The sequence below is a fragment of the Nyctibius grandis genome, chromosome 1 (assembly GCF_013368605.1).
Source record: "Nyctibius grandis isolate bNycGra1 chromosome 1, bNycGra1.pri, whole genome shotgun sequence".
Taxonomy (NCBI): Eukaryota; Metazoa; Chordata; class Aves; order Nyctibiiformes; family Nyctibiidae; genus Nyctibius; species Nyctibius grandis.
Window position 1 is genome coordinate 15,841,324 of NC_090658.1, and position 12,720 is coordinate 15,854,043.

Sequence of the window (12,720 nt, forward strand, 5' to 3'; positions counted from 1 at the left end):
TTGTCTTGGAGGGTGGCTAGAAATAATATTATGTGGCTTACTAAGAAAATGTGCCACGCAGGACCTTTGGAATAAAAATCTAGCCTTCAAACTAGAACAGTATTTCTAGAGCACTTTGTGATCTCAAACATATAAAAAAATCCTCAGATTCCCAATTGGAATATCAACATTGCAAATTTCAACTGAAAATGCCTACTTCTTTAAGAACTTTACTGTTGCCCAGCAAAGAGTGATTTATAACAAAAATGACTAAGAAATAGTGATGCTTTCCCCTTTTAACTGATCTCATTTTTGTTCATCAGAACCACGCTACATAGTCATTTTGAAGTCGTTGTTGACCAAAGTTTTGTGGTTACGGTAACATATCTGAGTGAGAACAGTTTTCCCAATGATTATATATACAACACATATGTTTTGGCTTTTGTTCCATGTTTATTGAATAGGTAAAACGATAAAATACTACAAAATTTCCGGTAAATTTATAGCCTTCTTTCAAATCAACACCTTAATTGCTTAGTTGGAGGGCTGTGGTAATTTTAGTACACTTGTGATACTTTTAATGTATTTTAGACATATTCATCTAATAATGAAGATGAAAGATTTTGATAAAGTAAAACATTGGCCTTGATCCAGTGTTCATCGAAGTTTGCAGATATAATTAACTTTATTACTATTATTGTGAGTATGCAACATCCAGGAGTTGCTACTGTAGCTGCTTTTTCTTTAACTGATTGAAATTCTTTTGATATGATGTTTGGAGATGCTCTCTACCTTTCAAATTCAGCTGAAAGAAACATAATAACAGTGCCTTAAATGTTACTTTCATATAGTTGTTAGTGTAAATGAATTGAAGTTCATATACACATAGGTTTGAAAATGACTCCTGATTCTTTCCAAACAAATGGCAAATACAACACGTATATTAATCATCTTGGTTGACCTGAATATTCATTTTTCATTACATGAACGTGCTGTTTGAAAAAAATCTGCCTACTGTGAATTCAGAAGTCCGTGAATACACTGAAGGATCACTGCTGACTAGGCTGTAATTTCTTGACAGTTGTGATATTTTATCACTAATGGTTACTGACAGAAAGTCAGTTACTAACATCTTTTAATAGTGCAGGGCTATAAGGGACACTATGCTCCTCTTTTGTATATTCAGTTCTGAGCAGCTAGCTCACATCAGTGTGAAGGACTCCAACTTTGAAGCATGCGATACGCTCTTAGATTATTCAGGAGTAATAGTATGTTTATTACAAACCGCTTCTGGGATTCTTAGGTTGGTCAGACAGGTGAATCTTTCATGCAGATGGCAAAAGGTCCCTTTTGGATCATATGCTTAGATTGCTGTTAAAATTCAAGTTCATTAAATCATGGAATAGCTGTAGTTGTTAAACATTTCCTAATTGCTTTATGTTGAATGTTGCCAAACTGTTTTCATTATCCTCTTCATTATAGGCTTCATCTTTACTGAGCCAACTTTCAAAAAGTATTCAGCTTCAATGGTTGATGTTGGTTTTCAAGGTTTATAACATTGTCAAAAGATTATAATGAAAGCCTTAGGAGCCTTAACATTATTGCCAACCTAAAACCCACAAATGTCTAAATATAACAGGCTACGGTTTGAACACTGGTGCTAAGGTACTTGCACTACACTGTTTGCTGTTTCTGTTTTTGTCAGAAAACAGGTGTAGAATGTATTTGATATCTGAGATAATGTTGAAACTGGAACTTTCACAACCATCCTTTCCGACAGCAAATTTTGCTATAAAAGTGCTGATTTTGCATTTAGAAAAACTTGTGGATTTGCTTTTCTTGACTTCATCTAAACAATTTTCTGAATTAAAATTGCCTGTGCTAAATTATACAATAAATCTAAATAGGTAGGAGGCAAAGGATTACAAAGTACAATTTCAAAGAGTTTTTGGGAGAGAATCTTTTCTACACAGTTGCTCAGGAGTGCAAGACAACTGAGAATGCAGAATACAAGAATAAACTGCAACTTTATAAAGATAAATTCTCAGATTTCAAATAATCTGCTTTAGACTTTGACAGATTTTTCACTATAGAAATTAGACAAAACCAAAACAATTTCTCCCTCTTCCCCCAAACACTCTTCTTGTCCTGTCCTTCATTTCTCTCAGATTTCAAACTTAGTTTACTCATTCTCCAGGCCTGCTTTCAAAGTGTCCTTTGGATTTCTCCTAGTAGGGAATTCTTTCATCCTGTGTGTGTTTTTAGATGTCCTGCTTTTTTCCTTTGTTTTTTTTTTTTTTAAACAAATTTTGTTTTTAACTGCTTCCAAGAATAAAGTGTAATTAACACTCGAATCCCAACATGCATTCAACTTGTTCATTATACTTTCAAAATTCTGTCAGTTGTTGGAACAACCCCACTGGTCCTTCAGGTACTTCCAGCTGAGTAGCCCTGACCTTTTTTCCACACTCAAATAACCTCAAATGTTTGTTACTATATTAAAAATACTAAATATATTTTAGATATGATTTCATTGCAAATACAGAAAAAAAAAAACCCCTAAGGAACCATGCCTTCCTGAATTAGTGTGATGCTGAAAAGTGGATCTAAAATGATTTTTAATATTGTGTGCAAGGTGTCAACTGATTTCAGTAGTCATAAGTAATGTGAAAGAAAATGGCACTGCAGGAACAAGACTTGTACAAAGAGTGCTAAAAGAATGTACCCCAAACTGAATTCTTTTGTTGTTTTTGACCACCTTCTTGCCTTGATGTTCAGAAAGTGATGCCCGACCAAATTCAATGTAAAAGCTCTTTTCCAGCTCAGTGCTAAATAAAAGTAAGTAAAACCCCAGTCCTGCAAACTTACATGTATTTGGCATGACTTCTAGCATAAAATATTTACAGGCTAATGTCAAAAAGTCCAAAATAAAATCTTAAATTGATATGTGTTATTCTAAAAAAGCTAATATTTTAACTAGCACAATTAATGTTGTAAAAAAACAACCAAACAAAACCACCCTCACCACCTACCACCTCCCCAAACAATAAAAACAGCAGCAAGTATAGACATGGTTATGTTGGGAATGAAAATGTTTATGATGTACATCATCACGTGAATGAGTTGTCTAGTACCTTACACTAAGATACTTGCTTTCATATTACGAGGTGGTCTAACATGGATGTAAGATGTGTTCTTAATTGAGATACATAGACAAAAGTTTTCTGTTCAGCAGGACTTACTCTATAATACTCAAACCTGATAGTCACATATAGATTGTGTTAAGCTTTATCTCCCATATGTGCGATTTGCCTCCAGATTTTTTTCCCAGGCAGAAGATATGTCTGGATAGCATTTGAAGATTTTGTACACATATCTGAGAATGCGTCATTTATGTTATGTACAAACTGGTCCTGAAGCACATGAGATGTGAATCTGAGACAGTTTGGTCAACTGTGTATCTGTACAGTGAATCAATGCTCAATTACATTGATTTCACTGTATATTCACAGGTCGTGTCAGTTTGGTGGGCTCAGTGCTTCCAAGTCCAAGGCAAAAACTATCTATGGTTCTACCAAAACTACCAAATGTTTTGGTTATAAACCATCAAGATCACAATCTCCAGAACTGTGCCACCTATAACAAAGCTGTAGATGCATCACTACAAAGATTATGGTGACAGCATTAGTGTTGTAACTGTTTTGGGAGCTGTCAAAGGTAATTCTGTTCCTTTCTCTCCTCACCCTGTGGAATATCTGTAGCTTCATTTTCAGTTCAGAACATTGGAGTAGGACTGAAATAGAGGGAATGTGGGATTAAGCACTAGATGGACATATAGTAAGGAGGAGAGAGATAAAGTAAATAGAGAGCAGGCAGTTGATCAGACAGTTTGGAACATGTAGTAGAAAGTAGACTGTAATGGGAATGTAAGAGATGGATAGCTGTAGTTGAGCTTGAAGAGGTAAGATTTGCCCTAGTGGACAGGAGGAGCAGGTGGATAGATTTTTGGGGGGAGGACTTTGGTCTAGGAAACTGAAGAATCTCCCCAGGAAAATCGTTCTGCCATCATTTCCTCTGGCAGTACCACCACCAGCAAGTGAGGCCTGAGCAAATTGTATTTGAGAATCTGAAATCTATACTTCAGTAGAGTTCAATCCTCTTTCTTGTTGTCTGTAACTTGTATGCAAGACTTTTCTTTATATGTGGCGGTTAATACATTTTTAAATAAAATTTGTAAATTTATTTACACATCTTAAAAATAACAGTAGTTTTCAACCAGTATTGTAAACAATTTTCTTTAATCCTGTAATGTCTAATATTGTTGTCACTTTTATATGCAAAATATCCAATGTTTTTTTCATTCCACAAACTTTTTGCCTGAGTTTACCTTGATCTGTCTCCACTTGGATAGTTTATGAATGATTAAGACCTATCTTGCTCTACTTTCCTCTGTAAGTGAAAACTCTATGTTGTTTGATAGCATGAGCATCTTATGGAGTCTTTTCAATATATCTCATTTTTAGAAATGGTGTGACCAACAAGACAGTTTTCTGATAACATCTTCTCTGAAATAAGATCATCTTGGCTGTCCTGGATCTGTTCTGTGGGGGTTATTAGTTTGTTCGGTTTTTTTTAAATCTATTTAATAGAACAGACTTGCTGAAAAGCAGTATTCCAAAACATTTCAGGACCCAAATTATGCATTTACTAGGATGAGGAAAGTAGTGCTTTTCAAGAATGTTTCTGCTGTTTTTCATTGACATTGTCAAGAGTATACCGCTTATACTTAACCATGTTGTAAATGATCTACTAAATCTTGTTCTAATGAAGTCCGAGTATACGCAATTTAAGTGTTTACTTTCTTACGTTAGCTGCTCTGGGGAGAGTCATAGAGAAACCTATTGCAGAACGAAATAGCTGTTTCTATGAGGAAGTTAGCATTGGTTCTCAGGGAAGTCTGTGCTTTCCTGTGATCCATGCTTACAAATTTTTAATGTCAATTAAAATGGAAGACTGAAGTGTTTGGCTTTGTTTCTTCAGCAGTGTAACAAGATCTCATGATACAAAGCATTGCCATGATGTTGGCAGAATTGCGAAGTCTGCAGTAAGTCTTTTGTCTGAGATTGGAAATAAGTCTAGAGTGGTGCTAATTCTACATGTAATAGTTTGTGCGCCATTGCCAGTGTCACTTTTCTGGCCCAGTAAAGGCACATGGGACAGAATGTAAACTCCTCAGTGCAGAGATTGTCATAATTTTTTACAGAACCCTGCTATGACTTTGGCTTTCTGGCATTACCGGAAGGTAACAACGGTGATGGCAAAATAAAAGTGTTGGAGATAGGGCATTTTATTTCTGGATACAGACGATTAGGTCTAGTCTAAAAATAATGGTATTCCACTAAAGCTTTGCACAGATACTTCATAGAGGAATTTAAACCTCCAGGTACAAACTCCCCTATGCCTTGGAGACTTATAGATTCTCTGTTTCCCACACTGGTGGACAGAGGCACAGGAGACTGATGTATGCATCGCTGTGAGAATTGGTGAGAAGATTAAATCAGAGATAAGAAAATTTACACCTTTCAGGCCTATCCCAAGTCCCATAAAGCTGCACGTGCATTTTCAAGTACAGAATTTGAATAATCTTGTTCTAAGCACTATTTCCCCAAAACCTTTGAGATGTAACTTTGAGCAAGGAAGAGAAGAACTCCTCTGTGAAAGGGGAGAATGTTTAGACAACCCATTTTTTTGCAAGAAGAGCAATGTATTTTGTAGTGATAGTTTTGGATGTCCAAATTATCTTCATTTTAATATCTTCATTAAAGTTGAACAAAATGTAGTTTCAGTTTAAGGCATGATGAAATGGAGGAAAACAGTCAGGAGATAATCAAATCCCCACTGAAAAAAGCCTAATTTAATTAGATTACTGTAGCCTTTAATTACGTCTCTGTTTCTCACCCTATTACATGTTGTAAATAATCTGTGATGCTCTAAGGGTTTGAGATTTTATAAAGCTGTCATGAAACAGCTCTCTTACTGTTGTCTTCAAGGGCTTTTGATCAATGGGGTCATCATCAACTGAACAGTGGAAAAATTTATCAAAAGTACTACCATGATTTACTGTACAGGTAACTAAGTTGCCTAGCTAACTAAAGGTAACTAAGGGTTGTGAGTAAAATCTTTGCCAAGTTTTAAGTATGTGTAATTTTAGTGTAGCTATTACATGCATTGTTCTATGACTTCTGGTAGGGCATTATTAAAATGTGTATGTGCGGGTTTATTAAATAATTCAAATCTAAAGGAGCTCAGGAGTCATGGTTATCTTGTTTATGGAAGGCTAACATCTTATTGGCTGTTTTAGAATTTAATTACTATATGTAATTTGTATTAGTTTAAAAACAAAATTTTGCATTACTTGTATTTGGTTGTGTGGGAAGTTAAGTCCTGACCCAGTGAAGTGTGGAAAGTTAGAATGCTTGTGCAGACCAAAGGCCAAACTGGTCTTTTTCAAGTTGCTTATCACCACTCAGAATACAAAGATTTTACATAAATTCTATATTTGACCTTCCCCAGATCTTAACAGGACAAAGCCTGAATCTAAATGACATATTGTGTTGGTAAGATATGCCTCAATAGGCCATCGGTGGTAGAGAAATAAGTGATGTGGCTCTCATCACATCTTTGACTTCCCAACCCATTTTACCATCCATTTAGGAGTGGGTAAATTGAGGACGGCCTCTATAGTGAGTGTACTAACTGGGTCTAAACTTGTGTATTTGGAACTATGTCAGGACACAGTGACTGTTCACATCTCTTCCTTGTTTTTCTAAACTACAGTAACTGGCACGTCACTACTGTGTTTAGTTATACGATATATGTATGGATTGAAACAATCTATTCTGGATCCCTCCAGAATGTCTCTTGACACAAATAAGTGGATTTCTGTTTGATGGAAGAAACAATTTTTGGAAAGAGGAATAGAACTGCCTCAAGCTGAACAGAAATGGAGCTTTTACAAAAACTGTGGAAAGTTCTGACTGGAACAGGACATTTTAAGAAGCTTTGTTTCTAACTAGAAAGGCTAAAATGTTGAAATAATCTTAAAATGTTAAGTGGAATACCTCAAAACAATATAAAATTCCCCATTCTTGGTGGCTAAAGCTATTCATTAATGTCATAGGTTCAAAGCAACTACTCTTGAGAAATTTTTTTTCTTTTATAATATTTAAAGATTAATGAAAATGCATGTTTTCAAATAATAATATAAGCATTATTTTCTCTGATTTTCTAACTTTCTCTAATTTTTTCCTAATGAACTTAGTGTTTTTTTCAGTTTGGTACTTTTTTGGATTTTTATGGTTGCTGTCTGCCTTCCACTCTGAAAAAAGTCTGTACTTCTTAAGAAAACTCATGTTTGAATTCTAATGCAACTTTGATATCATCAGCTCTCTACAGCTGTTCTAATTCTGACATCCTTCTTCTGCCTCCAAAATCATAATTTCTGCATCTGTATTGCCTTGCCTGATACATACCATTTATTTTTGTTTGCTATTAATTATTAATCTTACTTATTTTTTTCCATGCAATCTTTAGCTCACTGATTTTGTTTCTCACTTTTTCCGTTATTTTTCCACTCTTAGATATTTATTTTGCATATGAAAAATATGTAGTCTCTGGAAAGATGCAATACCTGAATCACAGTATTTAGTATGTGTTGCAAGAACGTCTGGCAAACTTTTGCCTAGGCATCTGTGGGCTCGAGATCTCTTCTCCTGAGTGACTCAGAAGAGCAGAATTGAAGGATAGCACATTAATAAATCTTGTGTGGTCAAGACAAGCAGAGAATCTGATGTGTTAATGTGTAAAGAACCATTTCAGTGTTCAAAGAAAAAAAAAAAACAGATAAAATGCTAAGTTTTGCCAACACTGTGATGGAGACGTCTCTGTAAAATGCTTGTTCAGCTAGTGCCATCATTCCTGAAGGTCAAGGGGATTTTGTTCGCATAATATCAACATAATTTTGAGAAAGTAGTCAGTGGCACAGAATTTAAAGAAAAAAGATACAATTTGTAGTGAGAAGACAGGCACTAAATTGTGTGTGTTTTGGAGTTGGAAGATGTGTGTACTTCATCTGGAGAAGCTATATGAAGTAAATGTGGAAGTGGGAAGGATATATTTCTCAATTCATCCATCTCTCCTTTTTGAAAAGGTCATGTTTTGGCATTACACTTCTGCAATTTCTATGCATAGAATGATAACATGCTTTGAAATACTATTTTGCTAAAGAACACTATTTTAGGAGTTATTACATGAAAATTTATAAAATTTTTTATTCATAAACATGTTTAAAAGCAAATGACAGCTGTGGGGGATGCTTTTAAAGTAAGTTTTCTTGATTTTATGAGCATTATCTGAATATATGACAACCCCGAGGAACGCAGAGGAAAGAATATGGAATGCTAGTAGGGAAAGTATTTCCTTTTACAGTCATTATGACTAGTTCTGTGAGCTGTGAAAGGCCTGTGTCAGTCCTTCATTTATCAAAGTAGCTATGTATCTTTGATCTCTGCTTTCTGATAGTCTTTTAGGCACAGATGAATGTAAGTCATCCCTGTATAGAACAGTGCACTTATTGGGCATTCTGTGGAGGCTTAGGAAGATCAGAAACTGCGTTTCCAGACTGCTTTTGTGCAGTATTACACCATACTTACAAGAATCAGTTGGATTCCCACATTTAAAGTGTCTGCATTCATATGGAACAATAAATAGGACATGGATCCACTTCAGTTTATAACAAGAATAGGTTAAAAGCTACCTACTAAAGATTTAACATAATTAAATTAACTTAAGGTTAATATTTAATAGCATCTATTTAAAATACAACATCGGGAGGAGCAATCTATATTGACTGAGAAAAAGAAATAGCTGTTGTAGGGCAGACCAAGTCGAAATATTACGCTTTGACAACTTAGAAACTTTATTAACCTCAAGCACGTAAGGGCTTGCTAAGTTGTGAGATTTAATGCTTAGCTCAAAGACCATGTGGTACTTCAGATTTATATTAACCTCAGTGACCTACCCAGCCAGGTTGTCTTAATTCTTCTCCACTCCCAGCACTGTGAAAACGCCTGCTGCCTCTTGAATTCATTGGTGGTATTTACAGCTATGACCTTAAACACTATCGTGTTCTGTAAATTCTCTGCTTGTAGACAAAGAGCTATGTGCAAACATCTTTATTTGTGCCATTAGTTTTATCACATCAGTTTTATTCACATTAGTTTATAGTTTGTTTCATAAATTAAATTTTATACCTTGGCCTTCAAAGCTTTTTCTTATGATTACAGTAAATTTTTCTTGCTTTCCCCACAAAACCTTCATAACATTAGCTTTTCCTACAAGGCTATTCCTGTTTACCAATAATTTCCATTTATTTAATGTCCTCTACTAGCATTGTCCAAATCTGGAATTGTACTTTTTCCCTTTATCAGACCTTTGCAAGCATCATAACATTAAGTGTGTCAAAAGTGAAAGGGAATCATAGAATTCATGTTCTAATGATCCTAGGAATGATAAGTTCCAGCCATCCAGTCTTTGCGACTTGTCCAGGGTGCTTGGGACCTGACACAAACGAATAAATAAATAGCAGATTTCTGTCTAGAATACAGTGAATGCTTATAGAAATCTACTTATTTGTAAACAATTTATGTTTTAAACAGAGAAACTGAGAGAGGGCTTGAATCAAAACTTTAAATGCAAACCACAAATATTTGTTCATAGTGGAGCATGGATTTTTGCATGTTAAAGTTCTATTGTAATTGATGTTTACCATGTTTTAATTTTCTTGACTTCTGTTTCATTTCAGTGAAATACAGAGATGCTAATTTAGAAGAACCATTGGGCTTCTGTTTAAAACACTGGAGTTCTGCTGTTGTAGACTTACCCTAGGCTTTGCTAATTTGTAATCAAAACCAATCAAGGAGTTCAAGTGTCTAAACAAAACTATGCAAGAGTTTGAGAAGGGGGGAAGTGATTTTTTTGATAGCAAAATATCTAAGTAAATTATTTTATCAGGTCACACTTGTACTCTCATAGATTTCATTCATTCACTCACTGTCATCAGCTTATTCATCAAAACATCTAAGTGGTCTGGCCTGGATTTCCAGCGTTCAGCGTGAAGCTGAGGGGATGCTGGATGTGAAGTACTCACTACATCTCTTGGGCTCCCTTTGGTGGCAATGGCAAAAACTAGCCTTTGGACTGATTCTTCATACTCATATCTGTAAGGCAGCAGTTGTTTTGGTGATATGGTACTTTGCTTCAGATTTTTGCTTACTTTAGTTTCTGTAGCTTCTAAAAAATGAGCAGCAACCCTTACCTGTATTTGTTTGAAAGTTGTATGTGCAGTATGTCTCTCCTTGTTTGGCTAGCAGGAAAATGAATGGCAGGTGCGATACACTGCAACTGTGTTGCCACCCTGCTGTTGTCCGATTCCAGCCTTCTGCTGAGGGGTTGCCTGTGCTGTGCTTCTGTCAGAGCACAGGCATTCTTGTCTTCACAGAAACAGCTTTTTCTCAATTTTGCAGTTGGGAATGGTATTCTGGGAGCTGTTTCCCAGAAACAATGTTTGTTGTTAACCAGGCAGGCTTTTCTTTTAACCCTTGTTCTGGTAGTTCTGCTGCTTCTTTCTCACGCACACATTTTCACAGAATCACAGAATCACAGAATGTTAGGGATTGGAAGGGACCTCGAAAGATCATCTAGTCCAATCCCCCTGCCGGAGCAGGATTACCTAGACTATATCACACAGGAATGCGTCCAGGCGGGTTTTGTATTTCATTCATAACAGTCTTAGTCCTGTTGCAAATTATTAAAAAAGTGATAGTTACCTAAATCCTACTGAAGTTCAAGCTTGCAATCCTGAAATCTGCAAGTCAGCTCGTTTCTATCCGTGGAGGTGCCTAGAGGTGTTGGAAGTTGACTTAAGTTCTGTAAAGTTGTTTTTTCTTGAGTGCTTACAGAAGTTTTGATGCTTAGATCTTGGTTCTGACATGTTTGAAGAGCTTGTTATGTACTTTATGTGTACATTTGACTGAAATTAAGAAACTCAGCATGTCTTCACCCTCCTGCTCTGAAAGGTGTGATTCAGTAGGCTTTGTAGTAAAAGCTGGCTTCTCACAGATTAGTGATAGGCACTTCTTATATAAAGTATGGGCAGAAACTGAGATACTGTGTTCAGAATGTGGGAGACAGGGTTAGGTTCCTCGGGAGAACAAAATTTCTTTTCTACCTTCTCAGGTGAGTACAGTCAGCACCAGCTTATTCTCTGTAGAGGGCACTGTGTCTGTCCTGCTGAAGCCATGGTGCTGTGTGGAATTCAGATTGTTCGGCTAGTATAATAGTGCTAGAAAAAGCATGACTAATGGCCAAGACCACGAGGACAGAGAAACTTGCTTTAAGGACTGGTTCTGTCTTTTGCCTGGTGACTTTCATGTAAGTATTAAGCTTTAATACTCACCCACCTGTATTATTTCTCTCCTGGCTAGCTGTAAGTAGTTGCATACAAAATGTTCTGACTTGAGGTGACTGTCTTGTTAACATCGTGGGAGAGTTTTCCTTTTAAGATGCCTCCTATAACACATGCTTTTTTTGGGGATGGTGTATTTTCTGCATATGTGAAATAAAAAAGAAATAATACTGTGTATGTTAAATGCTTTTTGATAGCTAAAATTATTAGTGGTCTTTTGATTTTTCTGGTTTTACCATCAGGAATGACTGTTGGAGAGCAAAAGAATAGCTCTTTTCACAAGCAGGCAACATTTACCAAAATAATTCCACATGCTGCAATGCAATATTAATATTCAAAACAAAGAATAACCTGAATGGAAAAAAAATTATCTCCACATGTTTAGTTGACATAAGTATATAACTATACATAATATGGAGATGTCAGATATTTATTTCTGTGCAATATTGTTTTTATTCATGTCAACACTACAAGGTTGTTCTGCCTTGCATTCCTGCTGTTGCAAGAGTTTTGGACCACATTTGAACAGCTAATATACTATCTGATATAGTCAGAATTTGTCAAGTTCTATCTCAGTCTTGGATGAAGAAATAAAAAGGATCTTTAAGATTTGCATATAACCTCTGTATTCACTCAATTAGAAATCAGTTGTGCAAAATGCTGAGCACCTCTGATCTGACTGGTTTAAGTAGGCATGCAAATGGAGCTTTGTACATGTACTACTCTAAGGTTAAATACAAAGTTTTTTTCTTGGGGTTTTATTTTTACAATTACTAAGTAGCTAAATTTTAAACACATTTTTGAAACAAAGTCATAATTTACTTTATTCCAAGTGAAGACTTTTGCATATATGGTTTTTAATGCTAATTTTGTTTTCCCAGACAACACTATGCTAAATTTGCAAATAGCTTCACCTGGACTGAGATCACTTTGGATGCATGCATCAACATCAGTCATGTTAAATTATGCTTTAACTTCTTTTACTTTTGAATTATTTTTGTGCTGCTATGAACTAGAACAATAATATTAGTATTGCATGCCCACATTTGCCTCTGGTTATTTATGTTTTTTTACTATTGAAGAGTAAGTGTGCCAAGCAAAACCACTGGATTTCTGCCAAATAAATGGCCCAACAAAGAATTACAAAGCCAGTAATAAATGGAGCCTCAGATTAAATGCAAGCAAAGTGACATGGGCCTAGTAAATCCAAATAGTGG

General features: G+C 35.6%; 1 protein-coding gene across 11 annotated transcripts in view; it reads left to right on the top strand.

Annotated features, from left to right (window-relative positions):
- Positions 1-12,720, top strand: part of NRXN1 (neurexin 1) — a 743,394-nt gene that overhangs the window by 259,646 nt on the left and 471,028 nt on the right. The gene's annotated exons all lie outside the window — the stretch shown is intronic.